Source organism: Alligator mississippiensis, chromosome 9, assembly GCF_030867095.1.
Source record: "Alligator mississippiensis isolate rAllMis1 chromosome 9, rAllMis1, whole genome shotgun sequence".
Lineage (NCBI taxonomy): Eukaryota > Metazoa > Chordata > Crocodylia > Alligatoridae > Alligator > Alligator mississippiensis.
Genome location: NC_081832.1, coordinates 57,434,365 through 57,447,796, shown reverse-complemented (window position 1 = coordinate 57,447,796; position 13,432 = coordinate 57,434,365). Strand labels below are relative to the sequence as shown.

The 13,432-nt window shown below is 37.7% G+C and overlaps 1 protein-coding gene across 2 annotated transcripts in view; it reads left to right on the top strand.

Annotated features, from left to right (window-relative positions):
* The window catches only part of GABRG2 (gamma-aminobutyric acid type A receptor subunit gamma2), a 121,170-nt gene that overhangs the window by 57,563 nt on the left and 50,175 nt on the right, over nt 1-13,432 (top strand). The window lies entirely within an intron of this gene.

Genomic DNA, 13,432 nt, shown 5'->3' with positions numbered 1-13,432 from the left:
TTATTTTAACATTTTCTGTATCTTAGTGAATCCTACAAAATGGTGCTCCAGTTGCAAAGTGATAAGCTGTCTATTGTCTGTTGTTGTCATGCAGCAGTTCCTAGTACCTAGTAGTGATGGGGAGTAGGAGGAATGGGACATGGAAAAACTGAAACTTTGTCTGAAACCCCGCAATAAACCAGGCAGTGAAACTGAACTGTTTTGGAAAGGGCATTAATCTGCTATTAGTCTGTACTTAATGATTTACGCGCCCCCCAAAGTAATGGGAATAATTAAAAATCATAGTTTCCTCCTGCACCTGTCTCTGCAGCAGCAGTTAAACACTGCCTCTGATGTGTGCCTGATGGCAAACCTGCCTTTTAGCCCTATATTTTTAAAGGTTACCACAAACTAGAAACAATGTATTTCCGGTAATTGTGCTGCTTATTTCCATTTATGTTACTCTTCTCATGTACTTAGAAGAGACTGTGCAATGATAAACCAGGGAGGACTTGGTTTTTAATAAAAGTAGAAATATTTACCCATTAAATAAGCAGGAAAGTGTATGGAACTTAATAAGTCACTGCATTAAGTCAGAAACGTACATGCTCTAGTGTTGGTTGATGGAAAAAAATAGATATTTGAAGACTGATGAGTGTCATTAAGGCTGCAGAAAGAAATCACATGCTAAAATTCTTACATGTACACCAAACTCCTTGCCTTTGATTTCTTACTTTCAAAAGGAATAGTGAAATGAAAGAGATTTTTTCTCTTCAGGTTACTTTTGATTTCATTCAATGTTATTTTATTGAGTTAAGTTCAAAGACACTTGGGGTTTTTTTATAATTTTAAGTTTTCCTCTATTCATTAAAAGGAATACTGTGACAATAATTATTTTTCAAAGCTCAGCATTGCTGTTGTAGTAGAGCACAGGAGCACGGATAGCATTGAGGGCTGCCCGCTGTGCATACCTCTGCAGTGCAAACAAAAACAGTTCAAGATCTGTTGGGTTCTGAGTTCCTGAGTATGTGGAAGTTAACTACTGATAACATATTTGGTCTTGAAAGCAGAGGGAAAGGAGTGAAGCCTTGCAGTTGTAACCACATTTGTTTTACAGCATATTCTGCCATCCTAACTGTAGGAAATATTGTCAGCTAATTAAGAAAGAGTTTGACCTTTCACAGTTCCTTGCAAAAGAAAGGTACAAAAGAGGACAAGAAATGGGGTCAGAGAACATGGTTATTAATATTTTGCTTTATATATGACATGGTAGTTACCCCATACCCAAAGAAAGTCCCCTGTGGTTCAGTGGCAGAGTCCTTGTCTCTCGTACAGGAGACCTGGGTTTAGTTCCTGGACACTTATACAACTACAGTCATGGAGGCACCAAACACCTGGACTTTGGATTCTGTTTCAGTGGCCTAAAGGGAAGATTGAAGGTCTGGGTAGCCTCCACTTTGCCAAAAAATTCCTGCCCAGACATATGCATTGAAGGTCTGGGTAGTCCTCATGCATACACCATGATCCGGAAGGATCAATGGTTGCCACGAAGTAACCACCAAAGCAAAAATAAACAAGAAAGTGAAAATATCAGTGCTATATTTCACTTCAGACATGTCCTAAAAAGAGGCACAGCAGAGGAGACAGCAGTAAATAAATATTTGTTTATTAGTCTATAATCCTGCACTCACTTGAAGCAAATCTCACATTGACTTCATTTTTCTTCAGACTTGACATGAGTTTATTTACTGTTTCTCTTTCCATTGTGGTTCCTCCCTGTTTTCTAAATGGAGGGGTCTTTTCTCCGAGAGAAACATTTCCATGTATTCCAAGCCTTGGACTCATTATTCCATTACTTCCTTTTTTTGTGAAGAAAAGGCCTTTTATAATGTACCTGGTAATGCTAAGACAGAACTAATCTAAAGGAACAATGCATTACCCTACAATGAGAACCATCTTCCTCTGGGACTGAAAATCTTATTTGAGAAATCGCAGTCATGCTCTTATGCAACCATTACAACTTAAAGATGAGATTTATTATTAATATAATGTTGCACATCAGCCTTTTTTCATGTGCTTGAACAAATAAAGTAATCAATAGTAATTAAGCATTTAAAACTGTAAAAGCTCACTTTAGCTAACATTTGCTTGGTAACAGGAAATACTCTTCAAAGCAATTTAGTCCTGCTGAGCTGCTCTGAATGGCATGCTGGGGCTGTTCAGAAAACTTTCAAAAACATTCTCTTCAAAGGCATTTTTTCCTGAAGTATGTTTGTACATTTGATTTTCTTTGCTCCTTTTTATTTATTATAAGAAATATTTGCATGAAAACTGATTCTGACTTTGATCCTGCCCAAAGTAGGTGCAGACAGTTGCACATATAAATCCAATGTGAAAACAGTGATTAGTAGAACAGGGGGCAGGGGTATTTGCTTCTATATTAATATAAATGCTGGCTGTAGAGGCCAAAGATAGCAGCATGTAGCTAACTTTCTATCATACTGGTAATTGCAGCTAAGTCCAATTCTCCTCAGACAAGCTTGTTCTCCACCTATGCCTGAAATTTCAACTTTATTTTACAGAGCTCCTTTAAAAATAAGGATATGAAAATAAGATTCAGACCTACTTACTTTGAAAGATTACTCCATACTCTTAACTTTGTTTACAGCCCATTTGGGGTCTTTGTGTTTATGCAAATCAGGTATTTGAATATACAAAAGGGTCAGTCTATCTAGGCTCTATTGTCTGTTTAACTCAACAGCTGATGATAATGATGAAGCCTTCCTCTAGGTGGATGGCAGAAGAACTGAGAATATTTCTCTGATATGTGGACAAGATATTTGGCTTAGTGGTGGGAGGCATTTTGTCAAATAGGTTTCTAATTGAGCTTATAAAGCATTTTGGATGGCAGAAATATCCAGACAGCCTAAGAACTGAATGTAGAGGATGGCTAACAGTTACTGGGGTGTACTTGGTAGCCATGTTGGTCTGAGACAAAAAGATATACAAAAAACTAGAACTCTTGGTTCCAAAACGATACCTTTTATTAGACCAACTGGAAAATCACAAGAAAAGTGTCCTTTTCTGCAAGCTTTCATGATTAAAGTCCCTTTGTCAGGCTCTGGGAAAAGTATAGATGGAACAAGATGGTAAAAAGTCCCCATAGGTAGAAAATAAACTGGTTGCATCTAGATGAGACACTAACTGCACAGTAGCCTAATGACACTGTACAGTAGTGTGCTGGGCAAAACCCATGTTAATACACTACTGCACAGTAGTATTAGGCTATTGCGCAGTTAACATCCAAAAAAACCTGTGCATCGTCACTACAGCTCAATAGCATGAGTTACTGTGCATTGATTTAGTACTTGGTTATTCATGTACTAAACTTAATGTGCAGTAACTACAGTACATTAATGAACATGTACAAGCAGTGTATAGCAATGAGAGCCTTACTATTCGAGAGAAGTAGGGGGACTGCCTTCCCCTCATTTCAGCACCTGTTCCCTTTTCTTTCCCTTCCTAATTTGTCACACCCACTCTTGCCTTCTCCTTCCCAGGGTTCAATAATATGCATTATATGCAGGAATAGGGAAAAGATGGGCAGAAAGTCCGTGTTAGCACCTATTAAGCCCCAGTGAATGGGTGAGTTCTAATTTGGGATATGGTTAAGCACAGCAGGACAAGACACAGAAGGGCAGGTGAATGAGCAGTAATTATTTGGTACTACCAAAAATAAGATGAAGAGACAGCTAATGGGCAATAGCTTTCTAGGACAGCTGGGATTAGAGATACATAAGAAATATTAACTCTGAAGGTGCTGATTTGCTATTTCTGTTGCCTATATGTATGCCATTAGAATAAATGGATAACACAGCAACATAGGGCCTTGTTACACATTATACTGTGGGCTGCTCAAATGTTGATTGGTGTTAGCTAAAGTTTGGAACAGTCACAGATTCAGGCCAACAGGAGCCTGAACAACTGAAAAGTAAGAATCCCTACTCCCTGCCTCCAGGCTTTTTTCCTGCCCACTTCCCTCTAGTCCTTCCCTGGTTCCTCCACCTTTAGGGCTCCCTGTCTGTCTTTCTGGGCTTCTGCCACCACTTACTTTTGGAAACCTTTGTTGTCTGTCCCAGGGGAGCAGGATGGGAAAGGTTAATTTGCCTGCCTGACTCCCACCACTGTCACTGCTGGGCTGCTACTCTTCTCAGGGCTGAACCGCCCAGAGATCAGCAGTGGCGGCGGGAGCGGTGGTGGCCAGGCAGGCATGTTAACCCTTCCCTGCCTGTTCCCATGGGACAAGCAGCATGGGAAGCCACAAGCAAGTGTGTGTGTGAGGGTGGAGATCTAGGGTGCTAGAGAGGTCATGGAGGGGGCCAAACTGGGCCAGTGGGGGGGAGGGGGTAGGTGGGGTGTTCACCATAAAGTGTAGCCTAGACTGGCTATACTTTTTGTGCAACACAAACTGGGTAACACAGATCAGAGGTATTCCTGCCTTGGAGTGGCATAAATGAGTATCAGTGCTTAAAATTAGTTTCAGGTGTTAACGTGTGGACAATCTAGGGGTTAAGAGTTCCAGGTGCTGCCTAAAATTAATGTTTAAAAAAGGCTATAGCAACATTTGAGAAATGTAATTGGTGCATTCTGGGTGAATTCATCTGGAATGTTTGGAAGTTTTCAAGGGGTTCATAGAATCATTTTGAGTTAGGGTTGGAAGGGACCTCAGGAAGTCATCTAGTCCAACCCCCTGCACGAAGCAGGACCAGCCCCAACTAGCTTACTCCAGTCAAAGCTTTGTCTAGCCAGGTTTTGGAAACCTCCGAGGCTGGAGCTTCTTTCACCTCTCTGGGTAAGCTGTTCCAGTGTTTTACTACCCTTCTAATGGGAAAATTCTGCCTAATATCTAAACTGAACTTCTCTTGCTGCAACTTGAAACTATTGCTCCTTCTTCTGTTATCTGCCACCACTGAGAACAGTTTAGCTCCATCCTCTTTTGAACCCCACTTCAGGTAGTTGAAGGCTGCTATTAAATCTCTTCTCATTCTCCTCTTCTCTAGACTAAATGAGACTAAGTTCCTTCAGTCTTTCCTCAAATAACTCATGTCCTCCAGCCCCGTCACCATTTTTGTTTCCCGCTGCTGGAATCTCTCCAATTTGTCCACATGCTTTCTGTAGTTGGATGTGGGGGGGGGGGGTCCAAAACTGAACACAATACTCCAGATGTGTTAATTTACTTGTCAAATAATTTCACTCTGAGTTTGGAGATAACTCATCAGCATCAGATTTTGAAGTGGAAATAATAATATTCTGTCTACAAATATGCCATGTAGTTTCAGTTGATGCATTAGTTTTCTCTCTCACTGAAAAACTGTTCCAAGGCTGGTGCAGAATGTCTGTGATTGAGCTGTGGATAAAGTGAGATTGAGAGATGAGGAAAGGGGACTGTTTTCCCTTTCTTAAGTAAGTTCTTTGTGTATTGTAATCTGTGCTGTTGTAGCACAGTGATTTTGCTCATATTCATTCTTTGCATTACAGTAACTCATTTCCAAAGCTGTATGAAATACCTGGCAAGAACTTCATACTCATTTGAGCTCTGAGGTATAATAAAGTCCCTGAAGCCCAGGTGATGCTTACAAGTATGTTCAATCTTTGCCCAATATTGTTCACTCCAGTAGGTAAATAACCTATTTCTCTTTAATGTGCCACTTTGTTCACACCAATATGCATGGAAAAAATGCTGTTAGGGTTTGCAAACAACTTGTAAGACAGGATTAGAATTCTGGAGAATGCTGGAGGACAGAGGGATATAATGAACCATAAACTCCATCTAAGGCAACAAAGGGGTGCTATTTCATTAAAAACAAATCTCACTCATGGTTGTATTAATACATATGTCAGACATAGGAGGTAATAGTTGTACTCAGCACTAAAGTGCTTTCAGCTGTAGTACCATATGTGTTTTAGGGGACCACATAAAAAAAAAAAGATGTATACAATTGGAGAGAGTCTACAGAAGACTAGACTAGGCACTGAACTAGAGAAGACTAGAAACATGGTAAAAGTATTTCATTGTGTAAAAGGTTGTTATATAGAGGTTGCTGGCCATCCTTCATCTCCACTAAGTGTGGGACAAAAAGCAATCAGCTTAATTTGTAGCAAGACTGATTTAGATTAAATAGTAGGAGAAAAAACTTTTTAAGTATGAAGGCAGTTAAACAGTGGGGCATGTTACTCTAACAAAGTCACAAAACCCTGATCACAGCAGGGTTTTTTGAGAGCAGATTAGGCAAACATCTGCCAGCAATGGTTTATGAATACTTACATAGATTTGTTTTCCTGGTTAAAAAACAAAAACCTTACCCAGAAATCCTTGAACAGACATTTGAATGCTGAGCTCCTGAAGAGTAAAGAGCTTGCACTGCTGGTGCTGCACAGCCAGGAGGCCCCTGTGCACACATTTCAATGTGTTCTGCAGGTTCCCTCAGTCTGCCTGAAGAGAGATGGCAGCATTGTAAAGGGCAACCTGATTGGCTGACCAGGCTGTTCAGGGTCACCCAGTGTCTCCCTGCAGCACAATGTGGAGATTATGAAGGGAACATTCTCTGCTCCTTGCTCATCTGAAGAAGTAGAGTCCGACCTGAGTGACACACTGTCTCCCAGGGTGTGTGTGTGTGTGTGTGTTGGGGGGGGGTTTACAACACCTGGGGATGGTAGGGAATTGTGCTGTGGCTTCTCTTAGAAGGAAATATGTACAGACATTCACTCTCCTAAAAGAAACTCTCCTGGGAATGATTTAACTCTGATTATTTCCAAGTTATTTTTCTCCCAGAATGGCCCCATTGTTGCTCTGGGAGAAAAATCCTGAACATCTGTACAGTCATGGCTCATACTGGGAGAGCAGCAACTCTCTGAGAAGAAGATAAATGTCTATACATGGCTATAATTACTTAAACAGGGCCACAGGCAGCTCCCATTCTTCACATACCTAGTCTCATTGCTTGAATTCTTCGTATTTCTAGATTGGAGTTGGGCTGTTGTATAAATACATCTGCAAATCTTTTAGCTTTAGTTCCCATAGTAAGGCAAATATCTGTTATAAAAGACATGTACAAATAAAATTGAGTAAGGACCAGAGGATCTGTCCCAGAAAATATAAAATTAATGTTTGCTTGTTTCATTATATTTTCTTCCTGTTCTGACTTTTTATTTTTATTTTTACAGTGCTGATCAGAACTGTGCAGGGTAAACGGTGTTTTGTTTATAGCTGATCAACAGTGTCAGATTGGTAATTAAATATTTATCTTGTTCTGTATCTATTAAGCTGCATAAATGACTAAATAGTATTTAGTCTGGTTTCTACTTTATCACAAAAAATTGTTCAGAGCTATTATTTTGTTAAACAGAACATATTTACAGACTCTTCTATTTTATCTTAATGTACTATTGTAATTAAGTGAACTGTTGGCAGACAGTCAATCCCCACAGGTCCCATAGATCTAACAACAAACATTTTTCCCCTCATGTTTCTTTATTAAGTTGAAATATCGTATTGACAGGTATATTTTACATGTCATATGTAAAGGTCTCTGCTGGGAAATTAAGATAGCAATGAAGAAATAAAGTGCCACAAGGTGTATTCTATGCCTAATTATTCACAAACATATTACTTATCCATTTGATAATCTCTAAATAATGTTTTCTGAATGTTCATACCAACAATAATACTAGGCATCAAGGTATGATCTGATTTCCTCCAGTGGAGAGGAGACAACAATTACACTATGGCATGTAATGGCTGGTGTTAATTTAGCCATTGCTGCATGCTAGAGGAAATAGAATCATGGCCAGTTCCTCCCTATATCAATAGTGACACTGCTCATGTATCAGTTAATTTTAGAGCAGTCGTTAGGCTGCTCTAATTTAGGCTAGGGGATGAATCTTGCTGGCATAGCCAACTCAGGAGGTGAGGTTCCAGGATGGAGAGAATCTCTTCTGCATTAGGCTAGATTTTAAACTGTTGTACTGTTGCAAAGCTGCATAACATTGGCTACAAGTCAAATAAAGTTATAATGCCTCCTTCAGACAATGTAAGTTAGAACAAACCTTAAGATGTTCTACAATTACTTGAGAGACCAGCCTGGTGCAAAGTGAGCAAGTCCTAAGAAATACGTGCTTTAAATCTACCTATGCTTACAATCCCTCCTAAGCAGCACTGAAGAATTTGTCCTAATGAATGTGTGCACCATACTAGTATTCTGATTTAGCAGCATTCAGTAGCTACTGTGTGCTCACTTGGCATAGACAAAAAAGATGACATAAAATGCTGCAAGACAGTAGAGAAAACAAGCCTAGTATGTCAGACATTGTCTTGTGTATCTTTATTACTCTCTAGATCCTTTAGCAGGCTATTTATCTCAATATGCTGGCGTTAAAACAGCCATACTAAATTATTACTTCAGATGAAAGAGCCCAAGGAACATCATCGCTGTAGGATAATGAAACATTTAAAGTAGCAGGCAGAGAGAGCAGACTGAACCCCCGGATCTTTATGTTCAACAAGCCAATGGTACAGTGGCTGTGACCTCTCTTTCTGTGAGTTCAAATGATTCTTGGTGAATGCTCTTAAAGGAATTACAAAGAAGGTTCTTTTAGTTGTCTTCCTGCTACCTGTTTGTTAAAGCAGCCTTGGGGTAGAGATGACTGAATACATAAAATAAGTATTAGTGAATTTTTCACTAACAAAGCTGTTATTTTCTATCCCTGCTTTATTCAGTGATTTCTGAGTACTCAGGTATAAAAAAATTTAGTCATATTTATTTGCCAAAAGCAAAACTGACAATAATATGACAAATCAATACTTTTGATTTTAATCACAATATATGAACTTTCAATATTTGTTATTGTTTATTGTTTACACCCACATGTAATAAGGGTTATGGATAATTTGGGATCAGGAAAGGGCTGCTTTCTATTTAAGCTTACAGGACTCAATATCAAGATACCTTCTTTGTCCAACTCTACAGTACAATCAGGAAAGGAGAACTGTAAATATGCATAGTAAATATATTTCTTGAATGTCCCTCCAATTTTTCAGTAAACAATTCATCACTTATAGACAGTATATTTGTAAAGATCAGAACTATTTTCAATAAAATTTATTCACTCTAAGTAATTTGTCCACATCTGAGGATCACTTCTTTAAAAATTAAAGGGTGATTTTAGTGTACAAAAATATTTCTCTTATTAATGTTTGTCAATTATACGATAAGTTAAGTCCATGGTTTCACAAAATGTCATGGATGACTCAAATTTAGGCATTCAACCTTTTTCTTGGACTGTTTTTTTTCCCTTTTAAATAAACCTTTATGCCCACTACATATAAGTGCCCAAGGAGGCCTATGTACATAGATACCTTTAATTACTGTAATCTCTGATCACCTTATATTCAGTCACGAATTATAGCCTCAAAACAACCTTGTGAGGTAAGGTAGAGTTTTTCCCATTGTTAGAGATAGGAAACTGATGCCTAGGGCAGATTAAATGACTTGTCCATGGTCAAATTGGAAGTCTGTAGTCAGGAACCAGATCCAGTTTTTCTTGGTACGAATCATGTACCCTACTTATTATCCATTCTTGCAGGCAACTTTATTTAAAGCCAGTGTATAAATGGTAGAAAAGCTCATTCCCTTTAAGTCTCTTACCTAAAGATGGAAAGAGAAAATTGAGCTTTATATTATTTTGATCTAGAGTAGCTACAAAAAATCCATCAGGAGATTAAAGAGTCCACACTTTTATCAATGAGAAAACATCCTCAGTAGCTGGTATTCATCACAATGTGTTTCTTTTTCCCAATATCATCTGTGTCTTAGCCTGGCTGGCAAATTGGCAGCCTGCTGTTCATCATTTGTGAGAGAGAATTCCAATCAGCCATGGCAGGCATTGGGAAAGTTTCCTGGTAGCACAAAGTTGTTTTAAGTCAAGATGCAAGTGGCTGATCTTATTCCAAAGTCCAGATAATATCACAAATTCCCTGAGATGGCTCACCTATATAGGGAAGAGGAGGTAGAACTCTATAAATGTCTAAGGAGAAGTAACTGCTCCTTGTACCTCTTTGGGATCTGCCTAAATGGAATGGTCAAAGCCAGTTGACTGAAATTATTGTTGATCACCCTGAGCCTGCTCATGTGGCAGGTGAAACCAAGAGTAAAACTTCAGATTGACTCTCTACTTTAGGATCAAGCTCCACACCAAGAAACAGGAGTTTCTACTACATACATAATTATTTTTATTGGATTGCAATATAGCTTCCAATAGAGCTTAGCTTTGATGGTTTGTGAAAATTGAGTCATTATTTTAGTAACAACTGCTGGTGGAAACTGTTGGGCTAATATGACAATGGTAGCTGCTCCAGGAATGATACATTTCTACAACCTTGTAAGCTGTCTTATCTGGATTCTTGGAAAATAGCTTGACTGAGCCATAAGGAAGGCTGAAATGGTGAAAATACATTAGTAATGTGTTATAAATCACTCATAATTGAGTTTGAGGGATGATTACAATGTCAGTATTGATGGACAAAAACATTCAGAGCAAAAAGTCTTCCAGAGTTTTTCTTATCTTTTATTATAGTGAAAGCCTAGATTTTGTATCTAAACGGTATGAATGGATAGAGAATATCCTGTCTTCCTTTGGAAATGCATAATTTGAAGTCCTCCATTTTTTAAATCATTTGATTTTTTTAATTTAATTTTGCATTTATAAAAAACATACTGTTTAAAATTTCCATTATTCTGCCTCAAGTTTCTTTGCTACTAGCTGTACTCATAAAGTGAATTGAAAATCTTTTGGAAAAATATTTTTTTCTCTTTGGGGAAGGTTAAAGTTTCCGGTACTCACATGGGTGTTGACATTCCAATGACAGTATATTCAGCTGTCTTACTCCTTGATCAGTCTTTCCTGTTCACAGCTGTAAAACTGCCTGAGTTGCCCACTATAAAGTAAAATGATAACTTTCCCTGGAGGGAAGAACAGCTGAAGCATGAAAACTCTCTCACCATCATACAGTAGAATTGCCCTGTTGAATACTCTTTGGGGTCATGTTTGCATAGCTCTGTAATTGCCTGAAGGCACGGTTTGCTGCAGTATTAAATGGACTTCAGGAAGGGCTGGTAGGGATGAAGTAGGTGAATATTCAAAAAAAGTGGAACGGAAGGGGGCTGCCAGATTTTATAAACAGTTCCATTCTTCTAATGAAGAGCTATTGGAAAAAGCAGAACTACTAAATGCAAGAATTGGTTTTGAAATAATACAATTTTCTGGATACAACAAAAGGTAATGTCAAAAGAAATTACTTACCGACTTAATACAGTAATAGGAAAAATAAATAGATCTTGTAAAGTAGGTTAAAAAATAGAGCTGTCTTGTTTGGCTTTCATTTCCATGATAAAAAAACAAACATAAATGGGATCCATAGTTTGATTCTATCTTTAAAATAATTTTCTAGCAAAGTACTTTAAAAGACATCATACAAACAAATGTGCTGCCTTTGGTGCAGTTGTGAATATATTTTGTAGGTACAGCTAAGTCTCAAGACATATTACGCATATTAAAATGAAAGATTTCCTTTCACAGCCAGGATTTTTTTTCTTCCTGTTTGCAAAGAAATCATAATACTCCACCTAATGATTGATTGTCATAGAAACAGTTGTAGTATCACATAAGAAAATCATTGTAATTTCATTGTTTGCATCTGGAGAGGATCTAGTTATAATGAATTGTGATGAAAAATCCTTACTTCCAAAATATTATACACAATTGCTTAGTGGTTGAACCTATATATTCATTATTACTTTAAAGTTACAATGAATCCATATTTTAAGTACATTATATAGAAATAAAAGCTGTATTCTGGTGACCTACTTGAAAAGCTATTCAAATTTTTCAACAGCTAGCAAGCTCCAGGTCCTAAGCAACTCGGTATATTAAACAATTGTATAATAAAACTAGGGTGTGAATCTATTTTGATATCGTAAACTCCAATTTTGGACTATTCTGCAGCTGTGGAATTATGAAATGGATTGTATGATCCACACATTGTACTGACCGTTGGATTCTTCCTGCTTTAGTTCTGGATCCTCCCTTCAATGAAACATAATAATTGATTCACTGTAATGATTATTGATTCACTATAATTATTTTTCTCTCTCTTTTTTATTTCCTTTCTACCTTTTCCTTCCTCAGCTCATTCCTATACTTCTTTGTGTGGGTATAATATATTTGAATAAGTTTTTAAAAAGTTATAACACTTGGTTAAATTTAACATCAGCAAAAATGGTTGAAGGCAGGGATGGTTTGATGTGGAGGTTGCATAGTGGAGGGATTGCTCATTTGAAGTAAATTTGGATTTGCCTCTGGCATATATATGTCCTAAATAATAAACACATATGCCTCCAAGGTTGTTCTTGCCCAATTAAATCCTTTCACTCTGTAAGTGCAACTGCTAGCTTCTCAACCTCATGTCATTACATAGCATTTTTCGTAACCTACTTAACGGAGAGGCCGTGGCTTTTTTTATCAGTATATTTGAGTAGATATAATTGAAAAGCCTGATTAAATGCAATAAACCCAAGGCAGTGCAACAAGAGTCAGAGTCACACAACATTAATGTGTCTTAATAACACTCAAATGAAGTAAAATATTCCATTGTGAAAAACAAAATGAAAACGAATTTAAGACCACTGAGTTTTAAAGAGACCAGATGCTCAGATGGTATCAATTGGTGTAGCTCCATTAGGCCTAGCTTTTTAAATTTTTTTTCTAAATAGCAATTTAAAACATATTAGAAATAAACAGAAAATAGAGATAGGCATTTAACTAGCAACAGGCACAGTATGTGTAGGCTTTTAATATTCCTTGTAATATAGTTATCCTGTAGGTACAAATTGCACATGCTGTTATCTTACATTTATTGGTAGATGTGCTCTGCAGTTGCACACATGAGATCTTTTTGCTTTGGTAGCATTTTAAAATACTTCTCTGTCACACAGCAATTGTTTTCCAGCCAGAAAAACATAGCAGGGTAACATTAAATGTAGTAATTTTTGCATTTGTGTCCTTATGACTTCAGGATTTAATAAATGAACACAGTCAGTCCCTCTTTCCATTGTTAACCTGAATTCTTTATTATAAATAGTATGATTCCATATTTCCTTTTAAATAAAGAATATCTTTAATAATTTCTGACTTATTTTATAGCTGCTATAAATATGCCGTTTATCTAAAAACCTCATAAGGCATGTCCCCATGCAGGAACATGCATTCCCTGGGGCCAAATAGCAGTGGCACACATTTGGTGAACACCCATGTACAAGTGCTCTGGAGTGCAGTAAGTTACTCCAGATGGGGTAAGGGAGGTTGAGGCCAGCACCTGGACTGGCCACAGCCTTACCCA